Source organism: Eupeodes corollae, chromosome 1, assembly GCF_945859685.1.
Source record: "Eupeodes corollae chromosome 1, idEupCoro1.1, whole genome shotgun sequence".
NCBI classification, from domain to species: Eukaryota; Metazoa; Arthropoda; class Insecta; order Diptera; family Syrphidae; genus Eupeodes; species Eupeodes corollae.
This window is the reverse complement of record NC_079147.1, coordinates 168,140,397-168,164,206: the sequence shown is the minus strand read 5'-3', so window position 1 is coordinate 168,164,206 and position 23,810 is coordinate 168,140,397. Positions and strand designations below refer to the sequence as shown.

The 23,810-nt window shown below is 36.4% G+C and overlaps 1 protein-coding gene across 1 annotated transcript in view; it reads right to left on the bottom strand.

Annotated features, from left to right (window-relative positions):
* The window catches only part of LOC129941268 (ras-like protein family member 10B), a 151,103-nt gene extending 127,524 nt beyond the window's left edge, over window positions 1–23,579 (bottom strand). The window contains exon 1 of the mRNA XM_056049854.1: window positions 22,288–23,579. The gene's annotated coding sequence lies outside the window, so the exon portion shown is untranslated. The remainder of the gene's footprint in view (window positions 1–22,287) is intronic.
* Window positions 23,580–23,810: the final 231 nt, after the last annotated feature.

The following is a 23,810-nucleotide window of genomic DNA, read 5'->3' as shown; positions in this document are numbered from 1 at the left end:
GTGGTATCGAAGTTTTTCGTTACCATGCCATCTTCGCAATCTTTTTTGGCACAAGTCGGTGTCCGTCGCAAAAATGTCCGTTGGAGTCCGTTTGCTAGTGCTGCCATGCTCTCGGGGTCTGAAAACCTTTAAGCCTAAATATTCAATTTGTAGGCCTACTGGTGCGGAATAACATTTAAGGCATATGTTGGACAGGATCGATGTGATCTTTTGTGCTGACACTGGCTATTTTGTCGTTAGTTTCACGATGTTGTATTTCTTGTTAAGTGCAGGCCACCACACAATCGATCCATTAGACAAAATACGACATACAACGGCTGTGTACGTCCACAAAATCATCTTCGATTGAAGGCCCCACTTTTAACCAATGGTTTTTCTAAGGCCGTAAAAGGCATAACCCGTTCGTCAATGTTTACTTTACAGTTTAGTTTGGGATCTAGAATAACTCCTAGATACTTCGAGCTAAATGATTTGACCGTTCAGTAGGGGTTGCGTGATGGCAGATATTTTAATTTTGGTCGTAAAGAGCATCAGTTCAGTTTTGCTCAGGTCTGATATTAATGGCCAAGGCCACTGCTCAACTCAGAGCCATCTACGTGATTTCACTAATCACTATGATAAACTTTCCCGACACCAGTAAAACCAAGTCATCAAGATAAGAAACTGCCTTTACTCCTTAACTTTTTTTTTAATTCTATAAGGCTTTTATTCATGACATAGAAATTATCCCTTCTTCAATAAAAACCTCGACCAAAAAAATGAGTAAATGATTAGTGAATCAATTCAGCAAGGTCTTTTTTGAAAGCACCTATTACGTCTTGGAAGTAAGAAATAGTTAATTCAACATATGAAGGCTAATTTAAGAAGAAGTGATGTTGCAAAGATATGAAATTTAAAGAAAAGTATGGACGATTCTCCGAATAGAGCGCAACGTAGTTCGAAGTAAACAATGGACACCATTAGAGAGATATTTACGAAACATTTGAAAGGAACTACTGTTAATTATCTTACTATAAGCATTAGTTAGGAATCTTCTTGATGTTTACTAAATTGTATAGTTAAACACTAATTTTATTAAATATGAATACGTCGAAACGTTTGTAAAAAAAAAGAAGCAAGCAAACCTAAATCTCGAAAACCTTGTCAACGTTAAAGTGTGTCTTCGAAAAAAAAATTTACTCATCAAATCATAACGTCACTTATGCGCTTCCCAGTTGTCAATAAAAAACAATTGAAAATATCTAAGAGGTAGAGGTTAAATACTTATATTGGTGAGGAAGAACATAAAATAAAAATCTAAAATTAAAATTTATTTATTTTTCACAAATTTTGATCTGATTCATAAATTATTGATATACAGAGTTTATTGAAGACAATAACATTCTCTGTTTTGCCGTCAATGTATTTTTTAGGAATTGTTTTCGCAATTTAAAAGAATTCAAAGAAAAGGGGTTTGAAGATACGAACATAGTCGAATTTGAAATAGGGTAACAAACTACTCATCGAGATACACTGTAGGTTGACTTTATCGACTGTTTTACGATTGTTTTACCATTTTTTTTTTTATTTTTGTTGTCTTGTTTTTATTACCAAGGCAAGAGCAGCCTGTCATTTTGTATAAATTCGGGACTGATGCTGTGTTTGTGTGTTGCCGTCTGTCTATTTGAAGTCGAAAGCCATTCCAATGTGTAGCTGCGGGGGATTGATTTTGTTTTTATTTGGTGAATCATCACTTTGTAGCGGAAGAAATAATGGGAGTTAGGATATTGATTTTGCAATTTCCGTTTCAGAAAGCTAAAACAAACAAAAAGGACAAAACAAAAACAATATGGGTTAGGGGAAAGGCGGCACGGCACGGCATGGCATACGTATGTATATATAAAAGCAATAAAGGTTTCCATAAGGCTTGAATTTATTGTATTTGTGCTTGGTCAAACAATAAATTTTTGAACCGTTATTAGGTTAGGGAATATAAAGGTTAAGGGATGGTTTTATTATATTTTGTAAGCCCGCATTGAAATGTTTTTTTGAAACATTATAGGATCGACTCTATTGCTAAATAAATTGGTTTTGTGATTTTATGTCGCATAATATTACGAAAAATACAGTTAGGATTATTTACAAATTGTTTTTTGAATATTTGTATAAAAAGCAAAAGTAACCAACAGCCAAGTGCAGTAAATAAAATGTCTCGAAGATCAAAACTCGAACTATTATCATTTATGTTTCGAACAATATTTGTTTTACTTAATAGATAGATAGATCTTTATTGTAACTGAAATTCTTATAATTTAAACCTAGATTGCACAATTTACAGAGATATGGTGTCTTACATTCTACCTTACTACTGAAAATATTATAACAAGCATTTAATTTATATCACAGATTTATTACATTTCGTTAGTTACTAAAAAAACCTTCTTTAGATACTAGAATTTGTTCATAGGAAGAGAGAAGTGGGGAGCAGAAAACTGTCTTAAGATGTTGTTTACATTTATTTATCACAAAAAAAAGTATATTAATAAATAAATAAATAAATACATAAATAAAAATAAATAAATAACAAATAATTAAACACGAATGAACAATTTTAATAAATAATGAACAAGTGAACAAATGAATACAGAGATTAGGTATTAGATATTTTAATAAATTAAAACCATTAAATAAATTACCTGATGTTCAAATGGTAGACATGTGCATTCAAGAGGACACAAGCGTCCACAGGTTTTTTGTTGGGGACAGCAAACGAGAGAGGTGGGGAGAGGTGTTTCCACTAAGGCACCTCTCCTTATCCAGGCGGCAGCGGAGGAATTCCCGAGATGGAATCAACGGTGGCGTCTACAGTTCCAGTAAGGTTGAACTACTTAGTGAACACCTTATAGGGCTTCTTCGACTTATTCGGAGCCCAGGCCTGTAAGGAGCGGTTTTAACCGGCTCCCCATCCTTGGAGTTATACTTAGGATCTGGCCCTTCAGGTTGGGGGTTGTGCGTCGGGGTGACTTCCTGGCCACGTAAAAGCTTTCAAAGTTGCGAAGCACCAACAAGCCTCGGATACGGACGGATTTAATGTTGACAATCAACGCAAACGAATAAAGGACAACGAACTTCGGATATGCACGTGGAATGTTAGGTCCCTTAACAGACCACGTGCGGCCGAAGAATTAGCGGAGGCCCTAGAACGATATAAAGCAGATATCACCGCCATCCAGGAAATACGATGGGATGGGCCGGGCAAAAAGAGGATGAAAAACTGCGATATTTACAATGGTGACTGCTACCACAAAAACCAACAGCGCTTCTTTGGATGCATCTTCGTAATTGGAGCCAGGCTTAGGCAAGAAGTCTTGAGCTAAAGGTGCATCAATGAGTGCCTCATGACCATACGCATCAAGGCTAAATTCGGCAACATTAGCCTGATATGCGCGCACGCCCCCACAGAAGAGAAAGACGACAACACCAAAGATATGTTCTTCGAGCTCTTAAACAAAACATATGAGCAGTGCCCTAGCTACGATATTAAAATAGTCCTGGGCGATTTTAATGCCAAGCTAGGAAGGGAAGACATCTTTGGTGGAATAATCGGGAAAAACAGCCTGCACGACAACACTTCCGACAATGGATTCCGGCTCATAGATTTTGCTGCGGGGCGAAACGTCATGGTAGCCAGTACGCGTTTTCCACACCTCAACATCCACAAAGGAACTTGGACTTCTCCAGATCAATCTACCGTCAACCAGATTGACCATATTGCGATCGACGCCAGACACGCTTCCAGCATCATGATTGTACGAACTTTCCGAGGAGCTAACATTGACTCGGACCACTACCTCGTTGTAGCCAGGGTAGCACTTCGGATTTCCAGACCCAAGGCAAAACAGGGAGGTGCTGGGAGAAGATACAACGTCGAACGGCTACAATCGCCAGAGATCGCCAAATCTTTTTCCGACCGAATGACAAGTAACCTCTCTCGAAGTTCTCTGCCGCCAACACAATGTATCGAAAACCAGTGGCAAAATTGCCAAGATGCAATCAGAGAAGCCGCCTCTGAAGTGCTGGGTTTCAAACAGCCACCAACAAGGAACCCCTGGTTTGATGAGGAATGTCGGCAGGCAAATGCAGCCAAACAACAGGCACGCAAAGCGGCGCTGCATAAAAGGACGAGAGCTGCTCGTGAGCTCAATGAGCAGAAGAGGCGAGAGGAACGCCGACTTTTCAGAAGGAAAAAGAGAGGGCATGAGAAGCGTGCGGTCGAAGATGTTGAGAGGTATAAAAGCAGGAATGATGTTCGAAAGTTTTATGAACAGGTGAATCGAAATTCACAGGTACATAAACCTAGAACCGAAGGCTGCAAAGAAGAAAGTGGAAACATCATAGTGGAACCGCAGTCAATGCTGCGGATATGGAAGGACCACTTCTGCAGACTCTATAACGGCGACGAAGAACTGAATTCCGCTGTCAGGCAGGATGATCCATTCAATATAGACGACAAAAGCCAACATTCCCGTCCTCCCGACTTAGACGAAGTAAAGATTGCCATATCTAAGTTGAAGTCTAATAAAGCCGCTGGAGCAGATGGCTTGAATGCCGAGCTCTTTAAAGCAGCTGGATATAAGTTGGTTAGGAGCATGCACCAACTTATCTGTAAGATATGGTCGGAAGAAAACATGCCCGATGAATGGAACCTCAGTATTGTTTGCCCGATCCTGAAAAAAGGAGACCCTCTAAACTGCACCAACTATAGAGGAATCAGTCTACTTAACATCGCCTATAAAATCTTCTCTGCCATAATATGTGAACGTCCAAAGCTCATCGTCAACAACCTGAAGGTCCACAGTTGATTAAATATTCACATTACGGCAGATCCTGGAAAAAACTCAAGAACACCAAATCGACACCCACCATCTTTTCATCGATTTCAAGGCCGCATATGACAGCATCTACAGGGACGAGCTGTATAGAGCCATGTCTAGTTTTGGCATCCCTGCCAAACTCGTCCGTTTGTGCAGGATGACCATGGAGAATTCACGCTGCTCCATAAAGGTTGGAAACAACTTAACAGAACCTTTTGATGTCAAAAAAGGTTTTAGACAAGGTGATGCGCTGTCATGCGATTTGTTTAACATCGTGCTTGAAAGAATAGTGCAGAGCTCACACGTCAACACTAGAGGTACTATCTTTCAAAAGTCTGTCCAATTATTGGTATATGCTGATGACATTGACATAATCGGAAGAATTCAGCGTGATGTCAATGGGGCTTTTGTGAGTATTGAGGCAGAGGCGGCAAAAATGGGTTTAACGGTTAATGAGGGCAAAACAAAGTACATGCTGTCGTCTAGAAAGGACATACAACACCAGCGCTGAGATCAAACGCAGAATAACTCTTGCTAACCGCTGTTTCTTTGGACTAAGAAAGCAATTGAGTGGTAATGTCCTCTCTCGAGGGACCAAAGTGTTGCTATATAAGACCCTTATCATCCCCGTCCTGCTATACGGTGCAGAAGCATGGACCATGACAAAAGCGGATGAAAGCAACTTGGGTCGCTTCGAGAGAAAAGTTCTTCGTGTGATCTACGGTCCCGTATGCATCGAAGGGGAGTGGAGGAGAAGATGGAACGACGAACTGTACGGGCTGTACAGCGACGTAGACTTAGCAAGAAAAGTCCAACGACTAAGATGGCTCGGTCACGTAGAGCGCATGGAAACCAATCATACGGCCCGAAAAGTCTTCGAATCCGCACCCACAGGACAGCGCAGTAGAGGAAGACCGCGGATCAGGTGGCGCGCACAAGTGGAAGGTGACCTCACCCAACTTGGAGCGCGAAACTGGAGACATCTAGCTAGGAACCTAGCTAGATGGAGAAGTTTGTTGGGTGAGGCCCTAGTTCACACAGGACTGTAGCGCCATCTTAAGTAAGTAAGTAAATAAATTACCTAAACAAATAAATAAATGACAAGCAACAAAAAGAGAAAACAAAATCAGTATATAAATAAAAAATAATTAATTAGATAAATGTAACATTCATTAATTAATAAATAAATCAAGAGAAAACAAAAATTTACTAACACCTTAAGCAGCTAAGTTTGAGATTAAATTGTTATCCGAATACGATAAAATATAAATGTCTTGTAACTTCGAAATTCTAACAGGAACCTTATCAATATTTGCTATTCTATGAAGCTCTTCTGTAGAAAAGTACCAAAGCAGATTAAGCATATTTTTTTATATTTTATTTTGTATTATTTGTAATTTTTGTATATGAGTTTTGGCAAATTTTCGACAGACAGGAGAACCATAGAAAATTATACTTTGGAAAATAGACTTAAATATCATTAGTTTGTTTTCTACACTCATTTAAGACTTGCGATTTATAGAAGGATAAAGTGTTTTTATTACAATATTTAGCTTATTTTATGTTTGCTGAGTGTGCAAGTTAAACGTCAATGTTTTATCCAGGTCTACCACAAGATACTTAGCACTTGACTTCCACTCAATTTGCTCTCCGTTCAATTGAAGGCTATTGTATGGCAGTGGACAAGGTTTCCTTTTTTTCGTAAAAAAAGAGCATGTGCCTTTGATGCATTTATTTTTATTTTCCAATTATTGAAATAAATCTAAATAGTTTTCAGAGCACATTGCAAGTTGGTTTCAATACAAAAACCAGTTGAATCTGATGAATAAACGCAAGTGTCATCAGCAAATATTGCAGTTTCACAATTTTGAAGTTTAGGGAAATCGTAAGTGTAAGTATATATGTTATATAAAAATGGGCCTAAAACTGACCCTTGGGGTACACCTGTAGTGATATTGTTTTCTTCAGTGTACTAGTTGTTCACACAGACTTTAAATGTTCGGTTTGAGAGAAATGACAAAATAATTTTTACAATATACAAGGGAAATCTCAAGGTAACGAGCTTATGAATCAAGGCCTCATGCCAGACAGTGTCAAACGCTTTTTCCACATCAAGAAGTACCATTCCTGTGCTCTTTCCTGAAGACAAGTTATTTTTAACAAACTTTGTTATTCTGCCAATTTGGTTAGTTGTACTTTGATACCTTCTAAAGCCAAATTGTTCTGGTGGCAAGATATTAAACTGATCTACATGCAAAACGAGTTTGTTTTTTATAAGTTTTTCTAAACATTTGCTTAATGAGCTCAACAAACTAATTGGTCTGTAACTATAAGGATCGCTAAAACTTTTTCCTGGCTTATGGATAGAAAGACTTTGGCTGCTTCCCACTCTGTGGGAAAACAAATGTTAAACAAGTTTTTGAGGTATCTGTATCCGTCAAATCCGGGAGATTTTGTGGTCTTAAAACTTTTTAAAACAAATTTTGAAACAATTGTTAATTAAAAATTGTAAGCTCTTTGAAAAAAAATTAAGATAGATTTAGGAAAAAACTAATACTTTGGTCTGATCGATGTGGACTGGGTGTCAACACGCTCAAAACCGATTTAGACCTATCATTGAGCAAATATAAATTAATTCCATATGTCAGCCCTCCCTATTTTAAAGGTGTTCAATTAAAGGAAGAGGTCAAGTATCTTATTCTAGACAAAAAACAAAATTGGAAGCGTAATACACAAGAAAGAGTAAAAAAAAAGTGATTGATAATAAAGAGGGCTTATAACCCTGAATTTATGCATTGGTTACATACATCGGTAATTAGACCGATTTTAATGAACGTTGTGGCAGCACAGTGGATCGCTATAGAGAAAGCGTTAAACCGCAGCAAGCTAAATAAAGCCCAACGGGTAGCTTGACTATGTACAAACCCATCTGCGGGACTGGATACTCTACCTAACATCTCTTGATGTACTAAGCAAACAAAAAGCTGGAAGCTCAGCTTTTCGCTTCAAGGCTTCATAGCAGTGGGTTAACATCAACATTGGTCACTCCGTAATAACAAAGTATTTAGAATCAGTTCCAAAGCACACAGATTACACACCCTGCATCCAACCAGCAAATCGACAGAAACGTCCAGATTTCTATACCTTCCAGATCTTTCTGGGAGAAAAGGGGGTTCCTGGAAGACGAGTCAGTCCACTTTTATACACATGGATAACAAACAAATGAAGTGATCGATTGAGGTGTGTAGTCTGAACGACTGAAATTAAGTCTCTCTTCCCTTCTCAATCATTGTACCATGTAGCCGGAACTTGTGGTGATAAAAAAATCTTGTCCTGTCTTAAAGAAAACTTGATATCAACATCTGATAATTGTATTTTCTCAGATGGAGGCCGCTATCAAATCTCTGGACTCTGTCTCCACAAACTCTTTAACAATCCATAACTGTCGATCATCTCTAATGAAAATAGCACAACAGCATTCACCTTTGCTGTGTGTCGGGCCATAGAGACATTCCAGGAAATTGTAAGGCAGATGAACTCGCCAGAAATGGTACAGTAAAACCCTTTCTACGACGTTGGGCTAGTGCTGGCATGCCAATTGCTGCAAAGAAGGCTAACATCAGGTTTAATAACATCACCACGTGTCAGGTCACAAAAAACATCTGGCCTAGTTTTAAAGCAATCAAGGTGCGTAAGACAGCATCTATAGGGAAAAGCTCAAGGGAGCAATGTCTAGTTTTTGCATCCTTATCAAACTTATTCTTTTGTGCAGAACGACGATGGAGAATGCACACTGCTCTATCAAGGTCGGAAAAGGTCTCACCGATTCATTTGATGCCAAAAAAGATTCAAGACAAGGCGATGCACTGTCATGCGACTTCTTTAACATCCTTTTAGAAGGAATTGCGCAAAATTCAACTATCAACGCTAGAGGCACAATCTTCCACAGGTCCATCCTATTACTCAGATACCCTGATGGTATTGACATAATTAAAAGATAAAAACGTGATGTCTGTGGAGCGTTTCTGAGCATTACGACGAAAGCCGAGAAGACGGGTTCAGTGGTCAATGAGAGCAATACTAAGAATATGCTGTCATCAAAAAAGGACATTGAAAGACGAAGTTTTGGACAAAACGTCATCATAGACAGCTATGTAGATATAACGTTGAGATGGTTAAGGACTTTGTCTACCCCTGCACTGCTATAAATTCAGACAACAACACCACCGCTGAAATTAAACGAAGAATAACTTGCAAATCGCTGCTTCTTTGGTCTTAAAAGGCAATTAAGTGGTAAATTCCTCTATCGTATCGAGCATCTTAAATCAAAATCTATAGGACACTCATCAGTCCTGTCAAAGAAAGATGGGAAAGTTTTAGGATGCTTCGAGAGAAAAATTGTTCGGATGAGTTTTGGTCCCGTCTGCATAGTGGAAAGTGAAGGTGAAGGTGAAGTTGAAAGTGAAGGTGAAGATACAATGACGAACTGTACAAACTGTACAGTCACACTGACCTGGTTAAAAGAATAAAAACCCAAAAACTCAACCCCATCTCAAGATTACAAATGCTCAATTATTTCGTTAAATCTGACGTTTCATTGCAAGACTTAAGCTGTTAAATGAATTTGAATGAAAAACCCTAAGGAATTATATAAAATTAGTATTCTTAATTTTGCTTTTGTAATGACGAATAGATCTTCCCTTAAATCTATACAATAAAAATAAAGAGAAAACATTTTTATAATATCTGCTCCTGCATCTTCATTGGCATGTCATTAAAAACAACCAACAACATTTGACACTCAAAAAGCTTTCAAATAAATTCTTAATCAAACACCTTTCTTTTACCCACTTTTGCCAAAGTGACATTTTATCTCTAGAGAAAACCCATCAGACAACTCTCATTGTCATCATATTGGGAAAAGAGGAAGGGAATATTATTCATTTTTGTACTTTTCGTCCTTAGAGACAATACGTGTCATATTGAATTTGAAAACTTCTTGCCTCGTATCATAAACTTTATGACAATCATCTTTTTCTCCAGAGAGTCAAAAATATAGACTGACACTTAAGCGACTGCATCGTTAGTGAGCTCTATAGCTGACATTAAATAGAGTAAAAATCGTCAGCATGAATATATTCATTTGGTTTTGCAAAAGCTTAAAAGTCCTGCACACAAGTGAAACAAAAAAAAAAAAAACAATATTCTATACAAACACTGTCAAGGACACAATTTGATACTTTTTATTCGGAATTATTTTATTTTTCAAAGACGTCTCTTGGGTAAGCAATCAAAATAAAATTGCATTTCGCCTGAGCAACTCCCATGTTTTGCTCGCTTTCTGGACAAAGTACCTTACAAATATTGTTGTATGCTCTCAAATTATCCTTGTCTGCAAGCCACAAGTTTGTGGTACTACATCATCGTTCATCCGTCCGTGTCCTTATGTTGTTTTTTATTGTTTATTCATGCCTTGCAATTTCCTTGTAAAAACAACTACTTTTTCAATTCATGCCACGTTCCAGGTCAACCATCTCTTTAATGGTGTGGTATGAGTGGAGGAGGGAGAAAAGTCAGGACAGGATGCAGTCACTTCGATCACAGTTATACTGCGCTCTCTGTTTCATTAAGTTTTAAACATTTACAAGATCCTTGTTCAACCAGATTTGCATTTGTTTTTAAATTAGCAATTACGGAAATTCTAATGAAGAGAAGTTCCTAGGAGAGATACTTTATCGTTCGATACTACCTCTACCCTCATACCATCAAAATAAAATAAGCCAAAGGAAGATGTGGAATTACTTTGAATAAAAGCTAAAATCGATTGGTTTTGTGAATTTCATAACAAGAAAAGATTGTCATAACGTAGTCTGGAAGGTACAATCTCAGGTACACCAAGCAATTTTTATTTATACCTTGACATAAACTTTCAATGACTATCGACAACTTACTCGATTTACTCTTGCATAAGCGGCCCATATACGGATACACAACAGATGAAAAGTTGATGTGACAGTTTTCTTGAACTTAGCATTTGAACCTTATACAGGGTCCGGCAAAAAAACTTCTCTTATTTGTAGACGTTTATATTTTAAAGCTATTTATAGATAAAATGGTAATGTTTAAAACTAAGTAATTATTTTATTATATAAAATGGCATAGTATTTAATTTAAAAAGTTCAATACAATTTTTCTGTTAAATTGTTTATTTATTTGTCATTGCCTTTTAAAATATGGGAGATCTAATCTTGCCGGACCCATCTTTTTGCCGGACTCTGTACACATGTATGTATTGAAAGATACTTCTCAAAATTAATTTGATTAATTAAATTTTTTAATCTGTATTTAAACATTAATAAAGGAAACTTGTTTGTTCTTATGTTGAAAAACTGCTCAGGTCCATTAAAGGTAGTAGGCCCATCAAGTTGTATAATGGTAGATTCGAACTTCGTTACTAAGTTGGAAAAGGACAATTTTTATGTATGGAAATTCAAGCTTGAGTACTCGCTTACAAAGAAGAGATAACTTGTAGGGTGTTGTTGTCAAACCAAAGCCTGATATAGTTACTACAGTGTCAACCAAAAAGGATAATCAAGCAGTTCTAGAAAATCAACTGCATCATGTACGTAGAGTCAATACAGCTGAAAAAGCTTAAAGATTACCATGACAAAGCAACTATGTGCAATATATGACAACTTTATTTGAATAAATAAGTTCCTTCGGTAAGAATAAAACATCTAATAATTTACATGCTAAAACAGCTGTTCAAATGGTAGACATGTGTATTTAAGAGGACACATGTGCACACATGTTTTTTTCAAAACCGACCTCTGTCCACCAACTCCTACTCTCACCTTCCTGCGGTGATCATCTGGTGCCTAGTACCTTAACTATAAATTGAGTTCTAACCCCAGTGGAAAGATGTAGGGGGTAGCAGGCGAGATAGCTGGGAGGGAGGCACCTTCCATTATTCAGACGGCAGCGGAAGACTTCCCGAGATGGAATCAACGGCTGCGTCTACAGTTCCAGTTAAGTTGAACAATTTAGTGAACACCTTAATGGGTTTCTAAGACATATTCGGAGTCATGGCCTTTAACCACTACCTAGTTGCAGCCACGGTACTGCTTCGGATATTACCATAGAAGCCAAAACAAGGAATTACTGCGAGAACATTAGACGTTAGACGGCTACAATCGCAAGAGACTGCCATATCCTTTTTCAATCGAACAGCTTCTTAAGAGCATTAAAAACCAGTGGCAACATTGTCTTGCAGCCATTGAAGATGCCGTTTTGGAAGTGATAGGTTTCACATGGCTCCAACAGCGAAATCCCTGAATTGACGACAAGTACTGATAATCGCAAGCAGGTAAGCAACAGGCATACAGAACGACACTTCACAGAAAAACCAGAGCTGCTCGCGAACTCTACGAAGAAAAGAGGAAGGAGGAACAACAGTTTCTTGGATGAAAAAGAAGGACTCTTAAGAAGGTCACGATCAAGGAGATAGAGGGTTATAAAACCTTCCAAGACAATCATTGAAACATCGTAGTAGAACCGTAGTCTATGACAACAAAAAATAAGAAATACCACTTCTCCAAATTCTAAAACGGCGCGCGATGACGAATCAATTTCCGCTGTAAGGGAGATAGAATAACTCAACGTAGGCGACGCAAAACAACCATTCCGTCTACTAAACCTCGACGAAGTGATGATAGCTATATCGATACTAAAGTTCACCAAAGCTGCTGGAGCTGACGGCATCGCTGCCGAATATTCAAAGCAGCAGTCGAGCATGCACCAACTCATCACCAAAATATGCTCGGAAGAGCACGCTCGATGAACTGAATCTCAGCATAGTTTGCCCAATATTCAACAAAGGATACCCTATGAATTGCACTAACTACGGAGGCTCCAGTCTCCACCATTGACCAAATATTCACATTACGGCAGATCTTGGAAAATATCCAGAAACTTTAAATCGATACCCATCTCTTTACCGAGTTTGAGCCCGCTTATGACAGCATCTTTAGGGAAGATATTTAAAAAGGAATATCTAGCGTTGGCATTCTTGTCAAACCTATTCTTGACAAGGATGACATGCAACTTCATCAACATCGTTCTGGAAAGAGTTGTACAAAACTCAACCTTTAACACTAGAGGCGCAATCTTCCAACAGGTCCATCCAATTACTCGGATATGCCTATGATATTGACATAATTGGAGATCCAAGAGTAATGACAGTGGAGCGTTCTTAAGATTTGCTACGGAAGGGGAGAAAATGGGTTTAGTTTATGCTGTCATCAAAAAAGGACACTGAACGGTGACGTTTTGGACAAAACATCACTATTGTAGTGTTATATTAGATTAGAAACATCACAGATTGTAGTAAATTGATAAGTTTTTACAAATCAATCATAATGTTTGATAGACAGTCACTTAATTGTTGGGTTTCGGGGTTGTGACATGCCAAAGGACTGACGTTTTACACTGAAAGAAGTGAAGAGCATTTATGACTATGCTAGTATGGTCTGCAGACCCATAATAAAAAACTATCTGTGATATTCCTACATTGTCTTGCAACAACTCCTATAAGTATGGGTTTATGTACCATACTGTATTGTACCACAATATTTGCTTGTAACACATGGGCGCATAGTACGTTTGACTACACAGCAGTGATAATCGATACCCTTATTACTATAACTTTGAGGTAATTAAGGACTTTGTCTATTTAGGAAATGCTATAAATTCAAAAAACAAAACCATCACTGAAAGCAAACGAATGATAACTCTTGTAAATCGCTGCTTCTTTGGACTTAAAAGGCAATTGAGTTGAAAGTCCTCTCTCGAGCATCTAAAATCACAAACTATAAGACACCCCCTATCCCGCTTCTCATTTATGGTACTAAAGCCTGAACCCTGTCAAAGATAGATGAGAGCGTCTTAAGAAAGAGAGAGAAAACTACTTAGAAAACCAAGAGATAACAATTGTTCGGGTGAATTTTGGTCCCGTCTACAGTGATGGTGGAGTGGAGGAGAATTTACAACGACGAATTGTACGGGCTGTACAGCGGCACTCACCTGATTTAAAGAATAAAACTCCAATGACTTAGTTGGATGAGTGATGTAGAGCGGATGGTAATCAACGCTCAAGCACGGAGGGTCTTCGAAAATCTAATCCAGAAGGACGGTGGCAGGCGGCGGCGTAGTGGAGGAAGACCGCGAATCAGGTGGCGCAAGCATGTTGGAGAGAACCTCAACCAACTTATCGTGTGAAACTGGATAGAGCTAGCTAGGGACCGAATTGGCTGAAGACGCATGCTGTTTGAGGCCAAGGTCCGCCTTGGACTATAGCGCTAACATTTATCTTTATACAAAAAATCTAAATTCTTGTCCATAACATTAATTTATATCCGTTTTATTTCTTTATGAAAACCACATGTCTATAAAAACATCTTAACATAAATGCACCTATTATTTGAGAAGATATCAAAAACCCATGGCATTAACACCAGTGTTCTTCAAACATAAGCCCTTAAGGTTCGGAGCGTAGTTTAAAGACAATATTCAAAACAGTCAAATAAGACCTTTGTGTGGTGTTGTTCAATAGAATACGGATAGCATGCAGGTAAGAGATTAATACTGAATTATCAACTTCTATCCATAAAGGCTCTAACAGAAATATAAAAAAGCATTTATCATTTGGAACGATGGCATGCATCAAGCTCGAACAGTATCGACTTGTAGTGGTCGTTTATAATTTAAATAATATAACGCCGGTCAGTTCTCGTTGGCTTCAAGGATACGGATGGGTTACAAACTGGAGTAAGTAATAGCCATCAAGAAACAAGACACAGAGTGAACCATACATAATCTAGTTATGTGTATGAACGATGGCTGCAAAACGGATCATACACCCTACCCAGCACCATAACGTCCACGATCGTAAAAACTAGAGGAAAACAGTTCAATAATTTATTATCTGACATTTAATTAAGTTAATTAGAATGCTGATGTATAGTTTTACAGGGTGGGTGGTGGTCTGCTTCTGGTGTTTGATGCTGGTGTGGTTCTAAATTGGTACCATCATAAACTTTTTGTGGTTATGTAATGTTTTGTGGAATTTGCGCAACATGCTGCATAATGTGCATCTCCTCCGGACGGAAGGAAAATCTGCACATGGAAATGATGATGCCTTAAATAGCTCCGTTCCGCATCCACAACACAAAGAAAGTTTTAATTTTTAGAACCATTGTGGGCTATGCATGTGCATAGAAAGGAGAATGCCGCCACCGTTACCGCCGATATATAAGTTGTACTATATGTGCATTTTATGGTAGAGTCGAGATTGTTTCTCAAAAGATGGATGGTGTTACTTCTTGTTGTACGTACAAGAGCTGTGTGGAAATTTTCATTTTTTTAAGGAAGTTTTAATGCGTGGATGAAAGAGTATATCCTTGGTGTCGAATGCTCATAATATATGGTTGTTTTTGTTCTTAGTGCGCTTATTTCAGAAAATTGAAAAACATTACCGAGACTTTTTTTTTGGACAACATGAAATATTGATAGAGAACGATGTAATATATGATTTTTAAATTACCTCAAAATGTTAAGGAAAATAGGAGAGTTGTTTTGATCCTTCACATAAGACGAAGACATAAGAAATTGCCAATTTTGTTCACTGATTGTCAATTACAAGTTTATGATTTTTCTTCATAATATAAATAGGAAAAATTTAAGTGTTTTAACTTTTTATATTCTGAATCAATATATAATTCACAATTTGTTGTGAGTCGACAACGGCCTAGTCACTGAAAAGAATCGGTTCCCATCGATCACAGAAATCAATCAGTAGAGAGCCCGTTTAGTAGAATGGACTAATGTTACAAAACTAAAAATTAACAAAAAACTAAGACTGATAGTTCTTATGCTGAGTGTGTTCTTAAAATCAACCCCCATATATTTAAGGGATACGTTAATAGTAAATGTTATTTTGAAAGATATCCAGCTTTATTCCAGATCAAAATTTGGACATGTTTGTAGATTATTTTAAGATCGCCTTTTAAGGTTATTTTCTGCAAACACCTTTTCTCTTTCCTTTTTAAAACACAAGAATGCAGCCATCTTACATAAATCAATTCTTTGATTTCCGAGGTCTCTATATACCTGACAGTATTTTGAAGTCAAATGAATATTTTAGTCCTGGTCCTGATGGAATACCATAATTTATATTGTCTGTTTTTTTTAACGACAACGGGTCTCTAAAATTTTCTAAGTTCCCAGATTTTTGGAAATATTCATACCTAACGCTCGTCGATAAAAAAGTTTTAAGAATTTAATTATGAACTATTGTCCTATAGCGAAATTGTTTATTACTTTTAAATTGTTTTAATCATATGGCTGTGAAAATCAACATGGGTTCGTAAAAAAATCTACAATTACTAGTTTATTACAATTCTCTACTTCTTGTTTGGATACATTCGAAAAATGCTCCCAAGTCGATTGAATCCTTACAGTCTTTAGCAAGGCGTTTGACAAATTAAATCATGTAATTCTTCTAAACGAATTAAGTAAAATTGCACTTTATGACCGCTAAGTATATTTTTTTCATATCTTTAAGATAGATATTAGAGCGTCATGTTCAAGAATAACCTTGATGGTGTACCTCAAGGGAGTCACCTTTGTCCATTAATGTTTATTTTATTTATTAATGATATGCATTTTAAATCATTCTATATCGCTAATCTATGCAGATGATGTTAAATTGTTTTGTATATTAATCTGAGTCAGGCTAGCTTAAGAAGAATTTTACCCCTTAGAACTATTTAACACGAATAAAACTAAAAAAAAGATCTGGTTTTTGCAAGTGGTTAGAACTGTCTCTTTCTAAATCTGTTGATTCAAATATTTCATCGTCTTTAATTTTGTTTCGTCGAAAACAGAAATTACAGCTTTGTTTATCATTTTATTTACTTAAACATAACAAAATTAGAACTTTACCATTCGCCCCAATCAAGACATGGAAAAAAGATCCATACTTAATCATTTTTACTTTCGAAATGATATGACACAATGGCGATCTGAGAATCGCGGTTTCATGCGGTTCTCCCGAAAAAGGGAAAGGACAACTCCAACCCTTCAAATCTTCGGTCGATAAGTCTTCTTCCGAGCATCAGCAAAGTTTTCGAAAAGATCATCAATAGGGCTCTGACTAAGTGGGCTGCGGACAACAAAATAATGGCGGATAAACAGTTCGGGTTCAAGGCGGGTCATGACACAATTCATGCTGCGTCTAAAATCGTTTCTGATATCCAATGGAATACATCAAAACAACAATTCAAAGGTGCTGTTTTGGTTGATTTGGAAAAGGCCTTTGCAACCGTATGGTAAGAGGGTCTTTTCTAAATCTGAGCAGGCTTGGCATAAGCAAGCCATTGTTGTATATACTTTATGATATGCTTAACGGTAGAAAGTTTGTTGTCAAAAGTGGCAATGTAACTTCTAACACAAAATTCTTAATTAAAAATGGTCTTCAACAGGGAGCGGTGACTTCGACGATTCTCTTCAGCATTTACAAAGGCAATTGCATACCGAACGGCCCGAAAGGGCCAGAGGTGCCTTCGCTCTTACGAAATGGCTGTTTTACAGCAGTCGGCTTGACCCCAGAGTGGAGGTAATTTGCTGCAAGGCCCTCATATCGCCAATGATCGTTTATTGTAGTCCTGTGTGGTTCAACGTTACCCCTACCTAGTTTCAGGTGTTCGAACGGCAGTGTTTACGACGCTGTACCGGCTTATATCGAACAGCCAAATTTTCTTACGCGCATTACTATTCCAACGAGGTACTATACAACGGGACTCGAATCAACAGAATTGACAATTTCGTGATAAACTCGTTCGAGGTCACATTGCAAGAGCTATGTCTTCGGCCAACAATTTAACTTTTGGGCGTTCTATCCGAACGACGAGTATTTTGAGAGTGCACGCTTAAGCGACTTCATTCCACCAGAGGCATTCCTCTTTTGATGAGAGCTCCTTCGGTTCAGTAGGGCTGCGTCCGAACGGGACCGCACTGATAGGGTGAATCAAGAGAACCAGTTTTGGTGGCTTCAATCGGCACGTGATTGTGGGTAGTCGGGATGGGGTTTTACGCCTTGGTCGGCTTACATACTATTTTTATAGTTTTAGGGTTTAATTTTAAGTAGCATATGGTGGCACAAAAAAAAATAATTATAAAAAAAACTTGGAACAGGGAAAAACAAAACCAAAAAAAGGGAAAACAATAATTGGTAGATAGTTAGATTTTCTGCTGTGGTTGTTCTAGGTTTTAGTAGTTCATAGGTAGAATAGGTAGTTAGAGTTGGTTTTAAGTTTTATTTTAAGGATCTAATTTTAAGTAGTTCTTAAGTAAAAATAAAAAAGGATATAAGTTTTTTTTTTAATTTTCTAATAAAAAAAAATAAATAAAATTGAATTTGAGTTTAATAGATCCAAGGACATTAGAATTAAGTATTATTGTTTAACTTCGAGTGCCTGTATGCAACCAGTAAGTTATGGTTAATTAGGCTAGTTTTATGAATTTTTGTCTAGCTTTAAGATAAATTTAATAATTAATGAATAAAAATGGATTAAAAAAAGTGTGCGTTGACCTGTCATACCAGAGGTCTGCTGCTCCCTCCTTAAAGATAAAGGACATCCTTAGTATGTTGTTCTGTGTTGCAGGCTGTGAACGATAATTTATTTACCACTCCATCAGCTTCTAGCTTACAAACGATAAGCTCCTCGAACAGTGGGTTGAAATATTTAAAAATGTTAACGGTCGCTACTGCTGCTACGCCTAGTAAGTTGTAAAATACAACCGTCGCCCAGCGATGTGTTTGTCGTTTATGAACCGGAAGTGGCTTTCTCACATTTATTTTGCGTCAATACCAAAACAAGTTGTTTGTTTCAATTCTGAACACATGTCACCAATGCCATTCTTTCAGAAAATATAATTATAGATGATTCGAGTGGCCTATACTGATATCTGTTATTGACTTTTACGGAATCGTTTTGGTCTTCAAATTCCCTTACAACAAATGGTTTTCACTTTTATTTTTTGGTTTTTGCAGATTTTTCCCAAGATGGTGGGATTTTTCATCGAGCAACTTCAAAACCATGTCCACGGGTGTTAAGAAATTATCGATTGCAAGGTTGCGAGCGGTGCGTGTTGAAACTTTATATCATCAACGACATCACCACATCATATCCACAACCAAGTCCTCTACTTTGATCAGAGCCACAAGTTATACCAAATGTAAAAAGTTATAAGACCTAAGCTCTCCATTTATAACTCATTTTTGTTCTTTTTCTTTATTTTAGTATTTTCATATATCGCCAAAACACGATTTCATATTTCAAACCAAAAATGTTAATTGTAATTAAATAACAAATTAAAAATAATGGAACTTTGTATACGCATTAATATACCCACTCAAGATCTTGAGAACCCACTTGGGGCAAACCGGAAAGCCCTATCAAATTCTGTGAGAAATTTCAAAACTATATGGCATGCAAATTCATGCAAGTTTCGAAGTCAAACATTATTTAAGGACATGTTTTCGAATGACGTTAAATATTAATTTTCTATTGAAATTTCAACTTTACTTATCTGATCATTCATAAATAAGTTAGAAAAATTAAAACTGAATAATATAGCATAGATATGAAAAAAAAACAATATAATTAAACAATAGTAACGATGTTTACCGTGCTATTAAGGAGGGTTAATGACGATTTGCGTTTAATTGCGTGTTGTTTTCACTATTCTGGCTTATTAAAAACTGTCAAACAGTAAAAACTACTTTCAACCGTTCACAAAAAACAATCTTAATTTAAAATTATTGTAAATTAAAATGTTAAATATTTTAATAGTTCACCGTATAGTAAATACCACTACGCATTTGAAATCAATTTTCAAGTTCCTCCAAATTACAACCATATTTCAATTTAATTGTTCCCTCACAAAAATTCCAGATGTTTTGGATCAGCAGCAAGTGTGGTTCCAGATTTATAATCAGGGGGGAGTCACGCAATTAACATATACATAGACAAGTTTTTACTTACCGCTTTAAAATGTTCTTTAAATAAGGCTAACAAAATTTAAATAACATAATGTGCATCTTAACCTTAAATGTACACATTTCAAGGGCTAAAGTGACAACTTTAGTTATTAAATTATTTTAGAACGCTTTTGTCCAGCAAAGTTATTTAGAAGAATTTCTTCATATGATAGCATTCGAAGATTCTAACAGTTTTCTAAATATGTCATATTTAAGAGCGAAACAAAATAGCTTAGAGGGTTTTTATTGCTTTCATGGAGAAATGTACGAAATTGTTTTGAAACGTTGCTTTCTTTGTTCTTGCCATTTATATTAATGCGAAAAACGCTAAAAAAAATTCAAAAACATAAAAATGAGAAAGAATCTTATATTAAGAATTTTCTGTTTTTTGACGTAGTTTTTCCGAACTCAATTTTCGGAAGTATATTATAACTATCGCTACCAGTCTGCTTACTCGAAGATTGGAGCTGATGTTTCATCTCAAAGGAGTCAATAAAACTTTAAAATTGTACAAATTTTTGGTTCTTTAACTTAAGGAAATAAGTGCATTTAATTACATAAATTCTCTGAATATAAAATAAAAACAAACTGACGTAAGCAAATAAGCTGGGAAGAAACTTTTGTATGGCAATTTGCAAAATTTCATGTGTCCAGTCATTCAACTATAGATGGAGAGTAGAATTCCATTTTGATTATTAAATTTAGGATCAACGCAACTTCGGTACTAAAGTTATAAAACTAGTAGTGTAGTGATTTTATATTGTGAAGACTTCTTAATTAATCTCTAACAGCGATTTTTGTTAGATTTTTCGTCAATTTTGGTTTAAAAATTGTTTGTATGGCTGGTAATATAGAGTAGACTATAATAATATTGACTCCTCTAGAAACAACTGACCATAGTGTCATACCTTTCTGCTAATTTCTTATGTCAAAGAAATCAAGTTTAAGAAAGAGTTTCAAAAAGAACCGTTGGGTAATAAGAGAAAACCAACTGCGACAGTCTCAATACATTTTACAGAACCTTTAATTAGTAACTTTGCTTCCAGTGCGGATATGATTTTCTTTAGAACGAAACATTTTTAACTAGCATAAGACCCAGAGCTAAGTCATGGTTCTATATCTGAGCTGCACGTAGATTTTCATGATAAGAGAGAAACATTCTCCTCTTCTGCGGCCCCTACACTTGTTATCAATGACTGTCCTTCTGTTCTATTTCTTCTGTTCTATTCAGAAAACTTCATTGTAAGACCGCTAATTAAACTTTGTCAAATTGAGTCTTGGGTCCCCATTCCTTGGGCTGCTCAATTATTCTATGGAACCCATCATTAGCATTTTTTTAAAAACGAACGTACATCCGTATTTGCTATTAAAACTTTATTTTACAGCAAGAAATATATTTTATTCGAATTTGAACACTAATTTGAACATTATAAATTATTATTGTCCCTTTTTGTGTCTTCTATACTTTGGGGAGAACATAGCAAAGAATATAATTTCAGGATACAGCAATTTATCTTTTTACTCGTATGTAGTTCAAGAAAAACTTCAAAAAGTAGGTGTGAAACAATGACCCAAATAAATATAACTAATAGTACTTATTATTCAATTGTAAATTATAAGCTTAGATAATTATTAATATAATATAATAATTGCCGTTGCCCACCTTGTAAGTTCCAAAAATACATTTTTACAACCAATAACCAATTTATAAGCGTAATGTAAATTAATTTGTCACATCATAATGTGGTAAGTGACAGTCATTTTTTAAATCTAAGAGTATTTACAGACAAAACTTTAAATAATAGCGTCTTTAACATTGAACCGCACATAACTACGTAAATGACAGCTGAGTGTGGTTTCAAATCCAAGCCAAGGCACTATTACACAACGATTTCTAAATCATTTTCAAAAAACATCCGATCCAAGAAAGAACCCAAAATTCCTCTTAAACTCATATTAGGAGTCAACCAAATTGTAATGTAAATTTTAGATATATTTTAGACCCACCAACCTCAACCACCAATAAACATATCAACAAATGTCCTGTAAGATGGCGCCCTATTGCCTTCTCTTCGGAAAATTTGTATATAAGGTTCCATTAAAATAACCAACCGAATGATTTGTTTTACTACCTACCTACATTCGTTTCCATAATAGCTGCGCTGAAAGTAAATGTTATTTTTTGGAATTTTTTGGGCAGAATTAGGTATCGGTTTATTTTATGGCACCTTTGTAAAAAAGGTTATTTTTGTATCTTTCATAGAAATGCTTGTGTTATATTGTATATTTCTTGCATATTAAAAAAAAGAAATAAAAGAAATGTTGTAAACAAACCTTTTTTGTTGCTTTTTTCTGCCCATGAAATTTCACTACGGCAATGCTTATCAAATATCCTTCGTTTAATTAGTACGTTCGACTAAATCCAGCTCCTTTTCACGGCGCACACGTCTTCGCTTCGTTTATCCTGTCAGACCATTCAATTACATAACGACGAGTTGCTCCCACTTCCTATACGAACTTATACACACAAAAGTATAGCACGAAACACAAACAATTCAAAACTCATATCTTCGCCCAGTTATCGGAATAAAAAAATAAAGGACTTCAACGGTTTAATTTAACATCCCAGTCGAGTCGTGATGCTTATGCCTGAGCTTGAGCCTGAGGCTTAGCCTGAGCTGAACAAAGCAAAATAAGAACCAACACTTTTTCTTTTCCGTGTGTGTTATCCTTGATGTTTACTTCTTTTCCGATCACTTTATATTTTTACTTTTTTTATATTTCAACACAGAAAGCGAAGCACCCATTAACAAAAAAAATTAAAAGAAAAAAAAAACAGAATAGCGAGTGTAAGAAGGAAGAGGAATATATTACCAGGATACGTAACCCATCGCGTATCGAAAAGTCTCACCCATTCTATGGAGCCACTGGCCAGCCTCTTATTGACACAGGCACAGATACAGATACAAAATTTACCCGGTTTGAAAAAAGGAAACTCCTGAAATTCTTATGGTTTCAGAGCAAGAGTAAAAAAAGAAAATAACTTTTTAGCCGAAGGATGTATTTGGTCGAAAAAATAAAATTCTTTTCTAAAACTATTTATAATCACACCACACACTGAAAGGCAAGGCAGAGCAGACCCGAAAAAAAGGACCGTTTTTCCAGGACGAACGTGCGATGTGTATATGTGCCTACGTATATGTAGGTTCTTGTTGCTTTTCTACACAGTCGAAGAAAAAACAAATATATCAACGATACGATTTTTCTACTTTTCGTCGTACATAAGAATTGTTTTATTTTCGACAAATTTCTTGGTAAAATAAATTAAGAAACATACACACACAAGCACAAGATCCTTAAAGCGTAAAATATAGGTAATTAGCAATTTCTTTTGTTGAAATCCACATATGTATATTAAACAAGGAACCAAAACCTTTCAACAAAAATTGGACACACTTTTTAAGGTCCAAAGCGAGTTTTTGAAATGCCCGGGATGCTGACAACACGGTGGACCATTTTTAACTGTTCTCCCAGTTGAGAGCAAAACCTGGAAGAGGATGTGGGCTGCACACAGATTACAATTTAAACTCAAGAACTTTTGGATATAAACCAAGTTTTCACTCAAAAAATATTCTCAATATTCTGTGCACTCATGGTGGGACACATTTATGTGGATAGAACACAGAAGCGACGGGCTAGAATAGGTTCCACATAAATATAAAGTTTGAAAAGCAAATGGAAAAGTATGGATTATGCGCACGGAAACCTATGTCGTCACTAACCAGGGGTGGAATAATGAACAGGTATTACAAGTTCAATATATTAAAATGCTAGAAAACTTGTGGTGGTTTGAGATG